This window comes from Papaver somniferum, chromosome 6 (genome assembly GCF_003573695.1).
Source record: "Papaver somniferum cultivar HN1 chromosome 6, ASM357369v1, whole genome shotgun sequence".
NCBI classification, from domain to species: Eukaryota; Viridiplantae; Streptophyta; class Magnoliopsida; order Ranunculales; family Papaveraceae; genus Papaver; species Papaver somniferum.
In genome coordinates, this window is record NC_039363.1 from 117394880 (window position 1) to 117412973 (window position 18094).

The 18094-nt window shown below is 41.8% G+C and overlaps 1 pseudogene; it reads right to left on the reverse strand.

The window, feature by feature from the left end:
* Positions 1–723: 723 nt before the first annotated feature.
* Positions 724–18094, reverse strand: part of LOC113291364 — a 53495-nt pseudogene continuing 36124 nt past the window's right edge.

The window sequence follows — 18094 nt, forward strand, 5'->3', positions numbered from 1 at the left end:
AGTATGAGTGAAAGGGTCGACCCCAACTACAACGGACTCCACCACCATGGGGAATTGGAGCTCCGCACCTGTATCAGTATGAGAGACTTCTGCTTGGACATCGGGTGGCTGCACATTCGCTTGAGATCCGACGCCATCTTTACGAGGGCACTTGGAGCCGATATCACTACTGGCGATTATGCGGCGGCCGACATCAATTCCAGGGGTTTCAGGTTTGCTCCCTTCCTTGCGGTTACTACCCATAGTCTGATAATAAAGCCAGTTATTAATAAAGACGCGGATTTATGAAAGAATAAAGTAAAAATATCAGGCCCTTCCTCTAACCTTAGACGCGACTTGGTGCTGAGAGGTATTGATATCTTTGTCGCGGGACACCGAAGAGCCAGATGACGAGCTTGGACCGCTAGGTGTGCCTGAAAATCCAAAAGTGAGAAAAATGATGAACAAAACCCGATGATTTATAAAAAATAAGGAGAATAGAGAGGGAAAAACATTCATGAACGCAAGAAAAGAGTAATTTAGCTACCTTGGAAACTACCAGTAGAGATTTGAATGATCCTTTTCTTCAAATTAAAAAGTTGTTAAATGTGTCAAATTCATAAGAAGTGCTTACTATTTGAGATTCGTACTTTTTTATCATTCTTTGGTGATTAGAATATATATCTCATATTTTCCCACTTTCACTCGTACAAAAGAGGGGTAATCTAATTTGACAAAAGCTTTTCATGACTGAGAAGATTTATTATGAAATCTGAAAGGTAATTTTAGTTTCTAAATCTCCGTAGGGACTTTCACATTTGTTCCTGATCCAAGATGCTCAAGTAGCTTTATAATGTACCAAGCAATAGAAATTTAAAACATAGAGAATGGTGCTATTGAAAAATCAAATCATACAAATTATATTTAATACAACCATATTGATAAATTTAAAACACACAAACAAATCAAGGTAAAATAGGAAGAGATATCTGGCTCCTCCAAGACCAGTTATCTATATATAAATACTAGATGACTGCTTCAGCAGTGGTGTGACGACTAAAGTAGGGGGCTTGTTCGTTGTGACGCAATTTGTAACCGCTTTTGTAACAGTGATTTTATAACATTTATAAGTATAGGAACACAACTTATTTTCATCAAAAAGCCAATTTTAGAAAACAAAAAACTCAAAATGAGTCTCTACAAAACAATATAGGTATTTGGCTTGATGAAATACAAGAAATTGAAACTGAGCTTCTTAGACATTTCAGTGACATGAGTTGAAAAACACATCCCCCTAGCTCTGATACTTATCTTGCTAGCCTAGAAAATATCATAACTGAACATGATAACCTTATGTTAATTGAAATTCCTTCTAGTGAAGAAATTGAAAGAATTATCTTTGATATGAAGCCTTGGACAACCCCGGGTCCAGATGGTTTTCCACCTGGTTTCTATCAGTTAATGTGGGAAACAGTAGGACCCGAAGTTGTCAAAATGGTGAAATCATTTTTCCATTCTAAGTACATTCTGAAACAATTGAACCATAACTTCACCACCCTCATTCCTAAGAGTAATTGCCCTAGAAATGCTGTAGATTTTAGGCCCATTAGCCTATGCAATGTGTCTTATAAAATAATATCTAAGTTGTTAGCCTCTAGACTTAAGAAAGTTTTACAAAGAATTATATCTCCATCTCAGACAAATTTCATATCTGGTAGGATAATACATGATAATATAGTCCTTGCACATGAATTGATTCATTCTATGAAGAAAACTAAGGCTAAAGATGGTTGTGTTGCTATCAAAATTGATATGTTTAAGGCTTTTGACAGAATAAAATGGTCTTTCCTCCTAGAAAGTCTCAAGAAGCTAGGTTTCTCTTCAGATTGGTGCAGTATGATCAACCAGTGCATCTCCACTATCTCCAACTCCATCCTTGTCAATGGCGCTCCAGGTAAAGTTTATTATCCCCAAAGAGGGTTGAGACAAGGAGATCCCTTGTCTCCATACCTCTTTATCCTGTGTACGGAAGCTTTGTCTAGAAGTTTAATACAAGCTGAACATGATAATCTCATCCATGGTTTTAAAGCCAATAAACATTGTCCCTCAATCTCCCATTTGTTCTTTGTTGATGATTGCCTTATTTTTATAAATGCAAGAGCTATAGATGCTAGAAACTTAGCAAGTATCATTGAGCAATTTAGTAAGTTTTCAGGGCAAGCTGCTAACTTTGAGAAATCAGCTTTAGGTTTAGTAAAAAAGTCCCTAATAATGTGAAGAATGAGATTGCCAATATTCTTAGAATTAGAAGAATGTCTTTAAATGAGAAATATCTAGGTGTTCCTCTTCTTTTACAAAAAATAAAATTTGATTCTTTCAAACATTTGATTGAAAATTCTAAGGGTAGACTTGCTCAAAGGAAACCAACTTACCTAGCACCACCAGGAATAACTGTTATGAACCTGTTTATGGGTAAACACTGTTTCTGCTGAATTTAGTAATTTGGGTGTGTGGATGAGAAACGAGTATAAACCTAAAACAAATGCACTACACGGGAATCCTTTTAGATTCGAGAGATGAATCTGTACAATCCTGGCCTAAATCAAGAAATGGCGGTTCCAATCTTGCTTCGGTCACAAAGTGAAGGAGAAGGGTTGGTGTTAGGGAGGGAAGCGAAGAAGGTGTTGAGATCAGAATGGTTAATTCTGAAGGCGTGGCTATTTTATGACTTGTATCCTTGGAACTGCTTTCGGAATGAAAGCTATCAGTTCTTTGGTATTTTTCTAGATACTGTATTGTTGTTCTCCCCAAAACTTGTTGTTTTGTGGAAATAGGTGAAACCTATTTATACAAGTCATAATTGAACGCACCCTGGTCTCGTAGGAAGTGGGAGTTATTGAGTGATGGAAGAGTGGAGTAATGTATAACCGCCAGAAACCACACTTCCACGATGAAGGAAAATAATTTGTTTACACCCATTACTTCTTTACACCACTAACTGCCCTGTTTCCTGACACTTTCTTATAATGGGCGTGTTGCACGCCGCACACTGTAAACCGCCAGACCAATACCCTGATGAGTATCCCCCAGTTTTTGACATATTTGATGTCTCCAGTGTTTTCGTGGAAAACGTGTAGCAGTCTGCTACGTGTGCCAAGTCAAATTAAAGATATTTGTCATGGGAAAGTAACATGTGATGCGATTAGGCTTGTCTTGGCTGGTCGCCAGAAACTTGCCACCTGTCAATTCCATGGCGAATTTGGACGACTAAGATTGTATCTCATGAGAAAGGATGGCCATTGATTATGGCCACAGCCTGTTGGCGCCTATCAATAGCACAGTGGCACCATTGATACATGTTAATGGCATAGTGGCGCTTTTAGCGCATGCCAGTGGCACGGTGGCATGGTCAGCGCATGTCAGTAGCACAATGGTGCAAGTGGCGCCTGGCGTAGCCATGGCCGCCAGATTTTGGCACATTGGTGTTGGACTCAAATGTGGTGTGGCAACATAAGTTCCAGTAGCCACATCAATCCCAATGTTCTGTGGAACATTATTTGGCTTGGTTGGCGTAGCAACTTTGCCTAAATTAGGGTTTGGCATGCCGAAACCCTAATTAGCACATGAGACATGCGGCACGTGACCGTGGCACAATAGTGTTTTGTGCAAGTGATGCCCGATCCACGCCAAAGGAACCATATCCAGGCCATCATGTGGAAATGGCCACATGAGAAAGTATTGCCACGAGTGGCTATGGTATGACGCCTTTATTAGAGTTTCCTAAGTCCGTATGCTCGTGGCATGTTGTGGGGACCGAAGTGGCATAATTTACGCCACGACTGGAAATTAGGGTTTCATCCATCGCCACTGGAGCAAGGTCATGCTACTGGATAGGAGAACTACGTTGAAGTCTGTTATGGCGTTGGCCACGAACAGAAGATGGGTTGGCACGTTAGTGCACTATTTATGGTATGTTGCCACGTTTCGCTTGCTACTGCGGCAAAGTAGCACCTTTTGCATGCACGTTTAGTGCATCGGCTCGGCATGTAATGTTTGGCATGTCATTAGTATGCAACGGAATGATGCATTTAGCATTCCATTGGCACGTTTGGCATGCCATTGGCATGTTGGTGCGATTTTTGGGAAGTCAATTGGCTTTATGACCCTCTGGCGCAATTCTACCTCTCTTAATGTTGTGGCAGGTTTAGAGCAACCTGATTGGTCAATAAAAAAAGAGGGAGGCCAAGCATGGGCGTGGCCACACTTCTAACGTGGGTGTGGAAAGTTTAAAGCGACCTGATTGGTCGATGGGAAATAGGGCAGGCAAGTATGAGCCCATCCACAACTTATATGCGTGTGGCGGATTTTAGGCGACCTGATTGGTCGAGGAAAATAGGGCTGGTTTTGGAAACATGGGGTGTGGCCAATGGCAAATGGCGCCGGCTGGCCTAAGGCATGTCCACACCTCCCTTTGTTGCTGCTCATATTCTGAGACTCCTTTATTTCTTGTTTTCTGATTCTGGGCAAGATTTTGAGCCCACTAATCCATGGTGGATTTAATTACCTAGTTTTCCTAGGCTTAATTTCGACAGGCAAAGTCTGATATGCTGCGCGAGGCGCAAAACCTTAATTTTTGAAAATTAGTCAGGGTAATATCTGAATCTTGTGAATTATCACAACATTGATTGAATTCTACGTGTTGACACAGAGTTATTTAAGTTCATTTCCAGAGAGCAGTATGCTTTCCGATTGAATAATTTATGCAAAGACCTTATCCTTGATACTTGGAAATTCGTGCTACTCTGCTGCGAGTGAACACAATTTGTCATACCATATCAACATTAAGGGTTCAGCCGGGGAACATAGCACATAACGCATTCAAAGGAACTTATATTAATTGAGGAATACATGCAAGGTGCCAAAATTTATAGAATATCTGGGATTTTTGCTACATGCACCACTCTGGACAAATTTCATGAGAAAATATTGAGTTGCTCAATAAATGCGCCAGTGAAGAGGTTGAACACTCATCACTTTCACATGGCTCCGTTTCCTTGCAGAATGACGACACATTAAATGCAAGGCTTTACAAATTTAGCCCTGAACTAAAAACCACCGTCAATATTAAGTCCACTGCTTAGCACGTAACAGTGGCATTGTTGCGGGGTAAGAATGAGATGGTGACAGACAAGCGATAAAAGGCCTAGCTAGAGTAAGTAAATATTACCAGGAAAGTGGCTGTCAGGGCTTCAAACTGGAGACGCATCTGTCCTTTGACTATCTGGCCGTTTCCTTCCGGTCTTCCTTAGGGTTTCGATGAGAAACGTTACCCAGTCAGGATTGAACCCTCGGCTATCGGATAAGTCCCGTTGGGGTTGTTCAGCATCCGTTTCTTCTTAGGGATTCCTCAATATATACACAGATGAAACTAGATTGTTCCTCTCAGTTCAGAATAAAGTCCCTTCTTATTGAATCCATATATCTTCATTATGTCGAACATAAGTGAATCATCCTCGAGTCAGCCAGATTCCTCAGTCAAACACAGGCGGCTCGTTTCCAGAGTATGATTCTAATTATCGCCTGCTTTTGAAGTGATAATTCCTCTTTTACTCATAACATCGCTGCTTATATTTCTTTCAGAGTGGGAAAACTCCCGGGTCTTGTGACAACTCCCCCATCCGGGTCATCTGAGTGAAGAAGATCATTACGGTATGCTTTTCTCTGACAAATAGACATTTGCTTGCCACCATCAGTAGTTAACAAATAGAGTTTTTTTTTTTGTAGAGGTACCCAGTTGGAACATGCGTGACGATGGTTGATGACGACGATCTGAACACACCTCTTCCTTCAAACTCGAGTACGCCAACTGCTGCAGACCTGGAAAATGCTGATTTGGGTATTTCTTGCTACGAATATCCCAATGCAGGTTTGTCGTTCGATATCCACATGAAGTGTTTATCTTCTAGCTACCTAATTGTAGGTAGATTCTTGGTGCGGAAGGATTTCTTGGCTTTGTACATGAGAATATGGAGGAGATACGGCCACATTGCAACTAGGAACGTGGTGCAACATTGATCGTCTGCGTTGGTCACCACAGTGAACTGTCTTCTGCCCATGATTGTTGAAATGGAAGGCACATCCATTCACGATGTCACTGAAATAACTGTTGAAGAGTGGGAAAACATGGTATCTACCTGCGAATCCCTGAAGTTTAATGTAAGCTGGCTACGACACCGTCTTAACATCGTTAAAGTTGATCGAGCTGGCATATTTTCCAACGTCGTTCCTGCTACAAAGGCTATTATGGAAGAGGAAAAGGCTCTGACTGCTGAATCTTAAAAGGTGGAACAGGCAATACGGGACTTGAAGAGTAGGACTTGAATGTACCAAAACAGGCTGAAAATGATGCTTTCAAGAAACTACAACTTATTGGATGATCTTTTCTGAGTTGTTATTTTGAATGTGCAGCCATGAGAATATCTGATTTTTATTTTGGGTTCTGAACATTTTTTTTTTTGAATTGTATTGGTTTTTGGAAAAGCAAATGGAATTTTCATTAATACGTTCTGACTAAATGAAAATTTTTATAACTCAAAAACGAGGGAAACGGAAAATACCTAGCTGGCCGTGTCGTGAAACGTCGAGAGATAGAGTGATGGTCACACGTAGTACGCCTTGAGCCATTTTCCATTGATGACCGCTTCCAATTTGCCTCTATTTTCTTTGACAATCTTGTAGTACCCACTTATATACGCTTTGGTAACCATATAAGGCCCTTCCCGTTTTGGAGAGAACTTCGGTGCAGACATGTCTTATTGAATGTTCTTAGCAGTCTTCAATATCTGATCTCCTATTTGAAAAACTCGAGGTTTTACGGCCTTATCGTACTCCCTGGAAACCCTATTTTTGTATACCTGAGTATGTTCTTCCACCTTAGTTCTCTTGGAGTCCAGAGTATCTAGCTCTGCTATTCTGGCACTTGATGCTGCGGCTTCATCCCATTGAACTCCACTTGCTGCTGCAATTCTGGACAACGAAATTTTAATCTCTGCCGAGAGAACTGCATCCGCGCCATAGACAAGTGAATATGGGGAGATGCCTGTGGAGATTCTAGGTGCCGCTCGATATGCCCATAGTGCCATGGGTTGTTGTTCGTGCCATGTCTGTGGATTATCATGCACTGTTCGACTGAGAATTCAGATTAAAGTCTTGTTGGTACTCTCAGCTTTCCCATTGTCTTGGGGATAGTAAGGAGTATATAAGACTTGCTTAATTCTGTATTCTTCGAGTAACTATTGTACTTGCTTGTTGACGAAGGGAGTGCCATTATCAGTAATGATGTGCTTAGGCACGCCAAAACGACAAATGATGTATTTCTTAATAAATGCTGCAATTGTCGCTCCAGTAGTTCCTCTCAAAGGAATGGCTTCAACCCATTTAGTAAAGTACTATGTTGAGGTTATGATATATTCATGTTGCTTTGATAATGACGGGTTAATCTTCCTAATGATGTCAAGTCCCCAGCTGTAAAATGGCCACGGACTACTCACTGAGTGCAAGGGAGTAGAAGGTGCGTGGATGAAGCTTCCGTGAATTTGGCACTCGTGATATTTTTGAAAAAACGTCGCTGCATCATCTTCCAGCTGTAAAATGGCCAGTAATATTTCTCGTGTATCTAGAGGAATAGTTTTTTCTTTCCTTGGTGTTCACCTTCATGCGTCTTTTTCAACTTAATTGGGATCTCTACCTTTGCCAGACATCGTAAAAGATAACCTACAAAGCTTTTACGGTACAAAGTTCCTTCATGAAACACAAATCTTTTGGCTCTTTGATTCATCTTGGCTGTGTCCTTCTTATTAGCAGGGAGTACACCGTCGTGGAGGTAATTGATGTATGGATCTCGCCAGTCCCCAGCATGGTCAATGTTAAAGATCTCCAATTGATGTGGCGGTGCTTGACAGTTGGAGCAAGACCCTTGGAGCAATCAAGACTGAACTTCCATATCCTACCATTAGTAGCCAAGGCGTTTGAGACGACGGTAAAGAGTTACCACCAACATTTATCCACTAACTTCTCCATGAACGTGGTTAAGCTCTAGCTTTGCTTCTTCATCGCCGAGACATCTATACAGGGAGCCATCTGGGTTTCGATGATACAATACTCCGTGAAGCATGAAGAAATTCTGTAGGGTTTTGAGACTAACCTTTCCTTGGGAAAGTGAACTGTTGAGCTCTTGGATAATCGGTATTTTCCAATCATTTGTTTCAGCATCCTTGGAATGTAAGATCCATGTGGATGCTACAGTCCGTCTCCTCACTGTTAGGGTTTATTTTAAACCTTCGAATTGCAGCTTCGAGGCCAATGTGGCTAGGACATCAGCGTGTTTGTTGTTAATTCGAACGACATGAGTTATGGTTGCATCAACAAAGTAATTCAATAACTTTTGCGCCTCAGACCTATATGGAGCCAACGTTACCTCTTTTAGTGCGTATACTCCATTCACCTGGTTAACCAATAACTTAGAGTCGCCTCTAACTTCCAGGTGCATGGAGCCTGCTTGTTTGGCTAGCGACAGCCCTATGAGAAATGCTTCATATTCCGCTGAATTATTGGTGCACTGAAAGTCCAACTTGAAGGAATGCGAAAAAGACTTCACCAGTAGTAGACACCAGAATTACACCCGCTCTTTCCGTATTATTGCTAGGGGTGGCAGACCCATCGAAATACAGTAGCCACGCTTCTTATTTAACAAAAGAGATTTCCGGGAATTCTCTAGGAAGGTCTTCATGTAGTGCGGTGGTTCCTTCTCCCGGGAAAGCTACTAGTAAATTAGCGAATTCTTATCTTTTGATGGCCCTTGGGGAAGCGCATGTTATATCCAACTCTGACATTTGGAGGAGCCATTATGCCGGCCTTCCCATCAAGGCCGGTTTTGAAAGCAAAAATTTGATGGGGTCAGCCTTAGATATCAGCACCAGTTTGTTCGACATCAAATAATGTCTAAACTTCTGAATGGAGTAAATTAGGGCTAAGCACGCTTTTTCTGCCTTGGGATATCTGACTTCAGCATCCCTTAAAGTTCGGCTTAAATAGTGTATAGGATGTTCAATTCCTTCATCATATTCTTGAGCGAGGAGAGATCCAACGACAATATCACTGAAAGCGGAGTAGAGACACAATGGTCTTCCTTGTACATGAGACTTCATGACTGCTGGGGATGACAATATTTGTTGGATCTTCTGAAACGCCTCTTGCTGTAGCGCGGTCCAAACGAAACTTTATCCTTTCTTCAATAAGGGGGTGAACGAAGAGATAAGCTGCGCTAAACCAGGTATAAAGCGCCGAATGTAATTTACCTTTCCCATGAAGCTCTGGAGTTCTTTCACCGTTCGAGGAGGCGGAATCGTGAGGATGGCTTGGGTCTTGGTTGGGTCCATCTTGATTCCCTCAGCAGTCACTTGGAATCCCAGAAATTTGCCTGAAGAGACGCCAAAAGCACACTTCAAAGGGTTCATTTTCAGTTTGTACTCGCGACATCTTTCAAACACTTGCCGCAGAACCTCTGTGTGTGCCGCTCGGGTTGTTGATTTGACCACTATATCATACACGTAATACTCAACTTGCTGATGCATCATGTCGTGGAAAATTGCGGTCATGGCGCGTTGGTAAGTAATACCAGCATTTTTTAAACCGAAAGGCATCACGCTGTAATAAAAATTCCCGAGAGGGGTTCGAAAAGCTGTCTTACTTGCGTCATGCTCATACATCTTTATCTGATTATATCCGCTGTACCCGTTCATGGGGCAACATTTCTTCAGATCCCTAAAATCGACACAACACCTGATTTGACCGTTATTCTTATTTACAGGGACCACATTGGCCAACCAGGTAGGATGGTGAATGGGTTTTACGAAACCGGCGGCTAGAAATTTCTGAATCTCAGTCTTGATTTGTTCCTCCACATCGTGTCTGAACTTCCTTGGAGATTGCTTGACTGGTTTGGATCCGGGTATTATGTGTAGATGATGAGTAACCAGTTTTTCATCCAAGCCGGGCATTTCTTCGTATGTCCATGCGAATACATCTTGATATTCCTTAAGAAGGTTCACAAGTTTTGTGCGTTCGTCTGTACATAGAGCCGAGCTGATAGAGACGGGCCGCGGGGATTCTTCACTTCCTTTGTTGACAATCTCGAGTTCATCCGTGGTGGAATTCGTGCCGTCTTGTAACTGTCGAGGAGCGTCTGGTACTTCTTCTTGTATCTTGTCATTATGATTGCATTCCATTGAACGGAGAGACTGGATGGTAGTTTCCCCTGCTAATTGCTAACAGCGGCGCCGATATATAGTTTTCCCTTTCTCATCACGTCTTGCAAAAAAAGCCCGCACTCTTTTTGTATGAGGATGAGCCACAATTACGTTTGATGAGGGGAAATTGGCGTGCCTTGTGGGTGGAGGTGTGCCATAAGACTGGGTCCCTTTGTTTAGAGAGGCAAGTCTGTCCTCCTCCTCAATTGATGTCCGTGTAGGGAACGGAGTGCAGTAAACCTTTCCTGACGAGATTCGTGAATTTTCCTTTGGCCCAAACAGCTCCACGCCACAAATAGGTGCATAAGGATACAATGGCGCGGGAATGCGGACAACTTCTTCGTTCATTATGGTGTTCAGGCATTGGTGATACGTTGAAGGGATGATCCTGTTTTCATGGATCCACGGTCTTCCCAGTATCATGTGGTAGTCCGGATCGTTCTCTATTACTTCGAATTTTACCTTCGACTGGACTGGTCCTACTAACAGATTCAGACTGATATGTCCATATGCGCTGGTCTGGTTTCCTTCGAAATCTGTCATTGTGGTAGTCTGTCGTACGATTTCATTTGGCCACACCTTGGATGTCTTGAGTGTTTTAAGAGTAATAACATTCGAGGATGCTCCTGTGCCGATGAGAGCTCTTTTGAATTCTGAAACCTTAATTCGTGCGGTGACATGTAGGTCTCTATTATGGCCTTCTTCTACCATCATGTCATCTTCGGTAAATGTAACGTTGTTGACGGACATATCTGACATTATTGAGGTCTCTGGATGTGAAGGAGCCAAATCCGCATCCAAGGCTATTTGATTGATTGCAGCAAATGTCTCAGCTCGCTGATCCCTTGAAAGGTGTAGAATTTCACATAAACTTTCTACCAAAGAGGCTGCTTCCTGGTCCACTGGCCTCTGTTTGGTAGTGAAACTATTGATCTGAGGGCGATCATCTGGGGCATCAGTCCCCAACATTGGAATTTCTTGGACAGGTGAACTGATAAGTGCATAATTCACATGATTTTAGTGTTAATTCCATGCTTGTTTTAGTTAGATTTCTTGCATATTATCCTTGTATTACTCTTGTTTTCCATTTTATTTGTTTCTTTAGGTGAATCATTCAAAGACAATGGAAAAGTCTTCAAAATATCTATAAAGTGAAGTTCTCCAAAGATCCAAGTGTCTAAATCCGAAAGAAGTGGAAGAAGTGCGACGGAAAGGAGCAAAGAAGGTCGAAACCATAAGAAGGACTAGAATACCAAGTTCAACTCATCCAAATTCGGGATTTTTTATCACCATATTGAAGAGCATTCAATTATAAAGATAACGACAAAAGAATGAGTTCATTCCGAGTTTGGGCGAACAAGTTACGGCCAAAACAGTTGAGACGAAAATTGGCAATCTACAACACCACTTTCGGCATTGATAAAGCAATACCGAAAGTAACCATATTTCGTGCAGAGATGATGTATTTTAGACCACCACTTTCGGCATTGGTAAAGAAATACCGAAAGTAAACATATTTCGGGTAGAGAAGGTGTATTTTAGACACTGACTTTCAGTATTGCATTGGGGAATTCAACAATGCCGACTGAGACAAGCCTATTGGGTCCCTTTAATGTATTTTGACTTCCAAATAAAGGAAACTTGGTCCCGGATGGATTCTAATAACTAGATCTCTTGGAAACTATATAATAGGACCTTTCAAACATTAAGAAGATATATTTTACACAACTTTGCAACTTTGGAGAGGAGAAACAACAACGGAGCTAGGGTTTCGGAGCGGTTCTCACCAATCGTAACGATATCTCTTTACTTTTCTTATATGTTTAACATGGATGCTCCTACATCCATGAGTAGCTAAACCCATAATTGATTGAGGATGAATTCTAAGTTCTAGACAAGATTTGAGTTATTATATTAATCTATTTTGAAGTTCTTCATATGATTATTGTTTGTTCATACTAAAAAGAATGTTTATGATTGATTGATTGATCGTTTAGGTGGCCAAATGAATTGATTAGTTGATTTAATCTAATGCTAGTATTGAGTTAGGAGATAAGTAATCGTCGAATAAATTGTACATAAGTAGAAAACACGAGACCTTGCAGAGGGATTCCAGAGCAATTGTGTGTATAAACAACACTAAAAAGTGGAACTTGATCTAAGAGTCTAACTAGTAGGATCAATCTATAAATTCATAGATCTTAACTCATTTGATTGGGTTACACCTTGAGTGATCTACTACTTGGTGTCTTAGTCGAATATAATCTGGTAGTCGATAACTTCTGTGTCCAGTGACTTAAGGGATTTAGGGGATAACACCGATCTAGATGCTTTTCTATGGTTGGTGATAATATGTATTAAGGATGAATAGATTGATATAATGACTTGATGACGGTTTAGTATCGAAGAAGGATTCCTCGATCACTCTCTCTCTCTCTATTGCTTACAACTTAATCTTTCAATTGCTTTGTTTATTTACTTTGAAATCTAAAAACCAAAACCCCCCCATTTGTGACCTTTTTGACAACTAAACTCCCTGCTCTTCGTGGGAACGATCCTTGCTTCCATTATATTACCAGTTAATCATGTGGAAATAAGTGATTTTATTTGATTGCACTCACGACACGCATCAAATTTTGGCGCCGCTGCTGGGGAACAGTCGGTAGCTTTAGTTGTTTCTTTTAGTTTTATTTTGTTTTTAGATTTTGTTTTTAGTTTTTAATTTTTTTTTCTTTTAGATTTTTGTTTTAGGTACTTAATCTCTGGCATCGAAGGATTGGGATTACCCGAGGTGCGGAATTCGAACTCTAAAAGGAACGATACTACAAGCACGTCCAAAGTTGTAAGATTAACCTTCTACATCAACAATGGTAGGTGGTACAAATAATCAACCACCACCTCCACCTGCAGAGAGGAAGTTAGGAGAGTTGACATCTCAATGCTTAGATTCGCAACCACTGGGCATTACAATCATTAACCCAGTGGAGCTGAAGTCGAATCTACTTCATCATCTACCGAAATTCAAGGGGAATCCTGGTGAAGATCCGAACCGTCATCTTCAAGTGTTTCAACACAAGATGACAAGTCTTAGGCAAAGTACCGAAGATAGGGATACTACTTTGTTACAAGCCTTTCCATTCTCCTTACAAGACTTAGAAGAAGAATGGTTGTATTATCTTCCTTCAGGGAGTGTTACAACATGGACTGTGATGAAAAAGCTATTTATGGAGAAGTACTTTCCTGTTTCTAAGGCGTCTGCTGCTCGTAAAGAGATTAGTGGTATTCTACAGATCACCGGAGAATCTCTTTATGAATACCGGGAGAGATACAAGAGGTTACTGGCGAGTTGCCCTCACCACAATATATCCTCAACAGTTATCATTCAATACTTCTATGAAGGATTACTTACAGAACATAGGAATTTGATTGATGCTGCAGCCGGTGGTTCACTCACTGAGAAGACAATCTCGCAAGCAACTAGTCTGATTGAGAGTATGGCCTCAAGTGCACAACAATTTTATACAAGGAATGACTCAAATGTTAGAAGAGTTAGCGAGATGGGAGAATCTCCAAATATAGAGCACCGGTTAAACACCATTGAAAAGGCAATTCATCGTATAGCTTCGGTGGTTGCTCCACCATACGAAGAGGAGGCCGAGGTAAATGCTTTATTCCCTATTTAGAGGCCAAGGTATGATCCATACTCAAATACTTATAACCCTGGTTGGAAAGATCATCCTAATTTCAGTTATGTAAATAAGTAAGCTGCAGTTCCTAATCCTTATGTAAGACAATGTGGTTTTCAACAACACTTTCAACAACCACAACAAGTTAAAGAGCAGGGGACTTATATCGATGAAAAGTTCAACATGCTAATGCAAAGAATGCAGGGTGTCGCATCTACAACCCAAAGTCTAAAGGAAACGGTTCAACAAAATCACCAATAACATAAATGGATATTAAGGACTTAAGGATGCAGATGGGACAATTGGCTACGGATGTGAATTTACTAAAAGCACAAAAATCAACAAAATTACCATCACAACCTTTTGTGAACCCAATAGAGCACGCTACTGCAGTGACTTTAAGAAGTGGTGTTGATGGTGGTTTTTAACTTAGGGTCAAAATCGTAAAACCTTGAATCTGATGTGACATCACTCTACAAGGAAACAGATCCACGTGTGCTAACCTCTCCACTGGAAAATTTATTGAGTCGCCCAACATACTTACATGAAATTTATCCAGACTGGCGAATCCCAGATGTTCTTTAAATTTCGGCGCCTCGTGTATATTCACTTAATATAAGTTCCTCTGAATGCCTTCTATGCTATGTTCCCCGGCTGAACTCTTAATGTTGATATGGACGATTTGTGTTCACTCGCAGCAGAGTAGCACGAATCTCCAAGTATCAAGAATAAGATCTTTGCATAAGGTATTCATTCAGAAAAGCATGCTGCTTTCTTGTAAAGAACTTAAAAGAACTCTGTGTCGACACATAGAATTCAGTCAATCGTCCTGACTAACTTGCAGAAGTTAGGGTTTCGCACCTCGCACAATACACCAGACCTTGCTTGTCAAAATTAATTAAATTCGCCGCAGCGCACTGGAAGTGCGGCCACGCCCTAGCTTGCCGTCCCCACTTCCCATTGAAAAATCAGGTCGCCCTAAAGGCGCCACACTCTCACCAGAAGTGTGGCCGCGCCTTATGTTTGTCCATCCCCCTTTTGTGGCCAATCAGATTGCTCTAAACTTTCCACCATACATTAAAGGCCAAACGCACCCTACCGCGGCAACTTCGCAACATGCTACCTCGAAAACATGCCACATCGTGGAAACCTGCCTTAAATAGCCACCACACAGCAATTCCTACTTCTGTGGCCATTTCCAAACTATGGCCTTGCCATGGTCCCTTTGGCACAGCCATGGCGCCATTTGCAAAAATTAGCGCCATGCCTTAGCCGCACACCACGTGACTAATTAGGATATTCGACAAACCCTAATTTGAGCAAATTGATTCCAAAGCCAAATAACGTTCCCAGAGCAACGGGATTGGCGTGGCAACAGGGATAACATTGCCATTCCACACGAGGGTCCGACTCCACGACGCCTTGGCCACGCCAAGCCCTAATTATTCCATGATTCCTTGGCCACGCCAAGCCCTAATTCTTTCACGGCGCCTTGGCAACGCCAAGCCCTAATTCTTCCACGGCGCCTTGGCAAAGCCAAGCCCTAATTCTTCCACGGAGAATTCTTCCACGACGCCTTCGCCACGCCAATCCCTAATTCTTCCACGAAGAATTCTCCCAACGGCACCAAGACTTGGCCACGCACAAGTCCTTTCAACGGCGCCAAGACTTGGCCACGCCCAAGTCCTTCCAACAGTGCCAAGACTTGGCCACACCCAAGTCCTTCCAACGGAGCCAAGACTTGGACACGCCAAATCCTTCCAACGGCGCCAAGACTTGGCCACGACAAATCCTTCCAACGGCGCCAATAATTGGCCATGCCAATTCCTTCTCACGGCGCCAAGACTTGGCCACACCAAATCCTTCCATGACGCCAAACCCTAACTTTGGTTGCGGAGCCAATTTTTAGCTTTTTCCATGCCACAACATCACTGGCATACCACTATGCCACGGATACTAGCATGCCGCTATTTACGCCACTGGCATGCCATTAGCATGTGGCTGACGCCACTTCACTATACAACAAGATGTGGCCATAATTAATGTCCATCCTTCTTCATGAGATGCAATCTCATCCATCCAAGTTCGCCACCGAACTGATGAGCTAGCGACAAGTTTTATGCGACTAGCCAAGACGAGCCTAGTATTACATGCTATTTACCTGCGGCAAGCCTCTCAATTTTAACTTGCCACACGCAGCAAAGTGCTACATGTTTTCCATGAAAACACTCGAGACATCAAAATATGTCACAAACTGGGGGATGCTCATCAGGGTATTGGTCTGGTGGTTTACAGCATACGGCGTGCAATGCGGCCGTTATAAGAAAATGTCATGAAGTAGGATAATTAGTGGTGGTGAAAAATAACGGTGTAAATAATTCATTTCCTTCATCATGGAAGAGTAATGACCGGCGGGTACACGAATTCACTTTCTTCATCATGGAAACATAACGTCTGGCAGTTACAGGTTACTCTTTTCTCCCACCACTCAATCGTTTCCGCTTCCTATGAGACCAGGGTACGTTTCACTATGACTTGTATAAATAGGTCTCACCTATTTCCACCAAAACACAAGTTTTTTGGTCGGTAACACACAGTATCTAGAAATCACCTAGTAGCTTTCCATCCGGCTCACCAGTTCTACTTTCTGATACAAGTCACAAAACACCCACACTTCCAGAATCAACTATTCTGGTCTCAATACTTTCTTAGATTCCCTCCCTAAGACCAACCCTTATCCTTCACTTTGTGACCGAAGCAAGCCTGGAACGGCCATTTCTTAGTTTAGGCCAGGATTGTACATATTGATCTCTCGAATCAAAAGTACTCTCGTACAGTACATTGTTTAGGGTTTAGATTCGTTTCTCACCCACACACCCAAAATTACCAAAATCAGCAGAAACAGTTTTCACCCTCAAACAATTGGCGACCACAGTGGGATATTAATCTCTCGGTTACAAATCCAACTCTCGTTTCCATCATCCTACCAGTGAATGCCATGCTTTGAAGCGCATCATCCAAGAAAATAGTGGTTTCAGGAGAATTACGTCTGGGAACTAGAGATTCTCCATCTTACTACGGATCAACATAAAGATGTTCCACCGACAATAAAGAACGTCCGGGGACTTCCGGTGGCGACAAGGGAATTACGTAAAGACTCGGATTTACTACCTGAAGACTCGGTTTTGGTGAAAGACCCTAAAGCGAGTAAGTTTGCCAGATGATGTTTACACGACCTATTGTTTAGATTTCCACATTTATCATGGAAGCCGATGACCCAATCATCCCAAGATTTCATGTCTCTTCCTTTCTCATGCAACGTTCACGGTCCTGAATGATTTTGCTACTTACATTCGTAATACAGATTTTGACATATCAATTGATCAAAAAGCCATTACTCCAAAAATAATCCAAAAACTCTTACAAAAAAAATCATCTATCAATCCAAAAACCAGAAAACCATACCATAAACTAGGCGTTTCTTCTGCCTTTTAAAAAAAAAACCTAAGAAAAGAAGTTCAGAAAATATTCAAGGAAAGTTTCCTAATAACGACTCGTTCTTCTTGGAGAAAATTTCCTTCATACTTTGAAGAGCCGCATGCTTCAGCTTCAATTCCTGGGACAACTTCTCGACTTCTACCTCCTGTTGATTAATTAAATCTGCGGAAGGACCATCAACCGCTTCAGCCTGCATCCTTTGGATCTCGGAAAATCCTTCACAGAACCAGGAAGCGTTAAACTCAAAATTTACACACATATCCCGGTGGAACTACCAGTTTGAGATTACATCTCCAGAATCGGTGTGACCAGTCACCTTGCACATATCACGAATTGAAGATAATATTTCTTCCACTCGCTTAACCAACGAGAACCTTCTAGTGATCTTATTGGCTGTTGCGATGTTTCCATGTCTCTCCCATATTCTGGTATAAAACTCCTCATGCTTAGCCAGCACACTGAAGCCTCCAATCAACACGTGATCTTCATGAGGAATCAAGAATGGAGGGTCGAAAGTGGCGCCTGCAATCGGTTCTACGGCCAGCAAGAATTCTTTGGTTACAATCGCGCCCGCAGCCGGTGACTGGAGATACCGTTACACCCTCATTACCGTGGATCTCCATC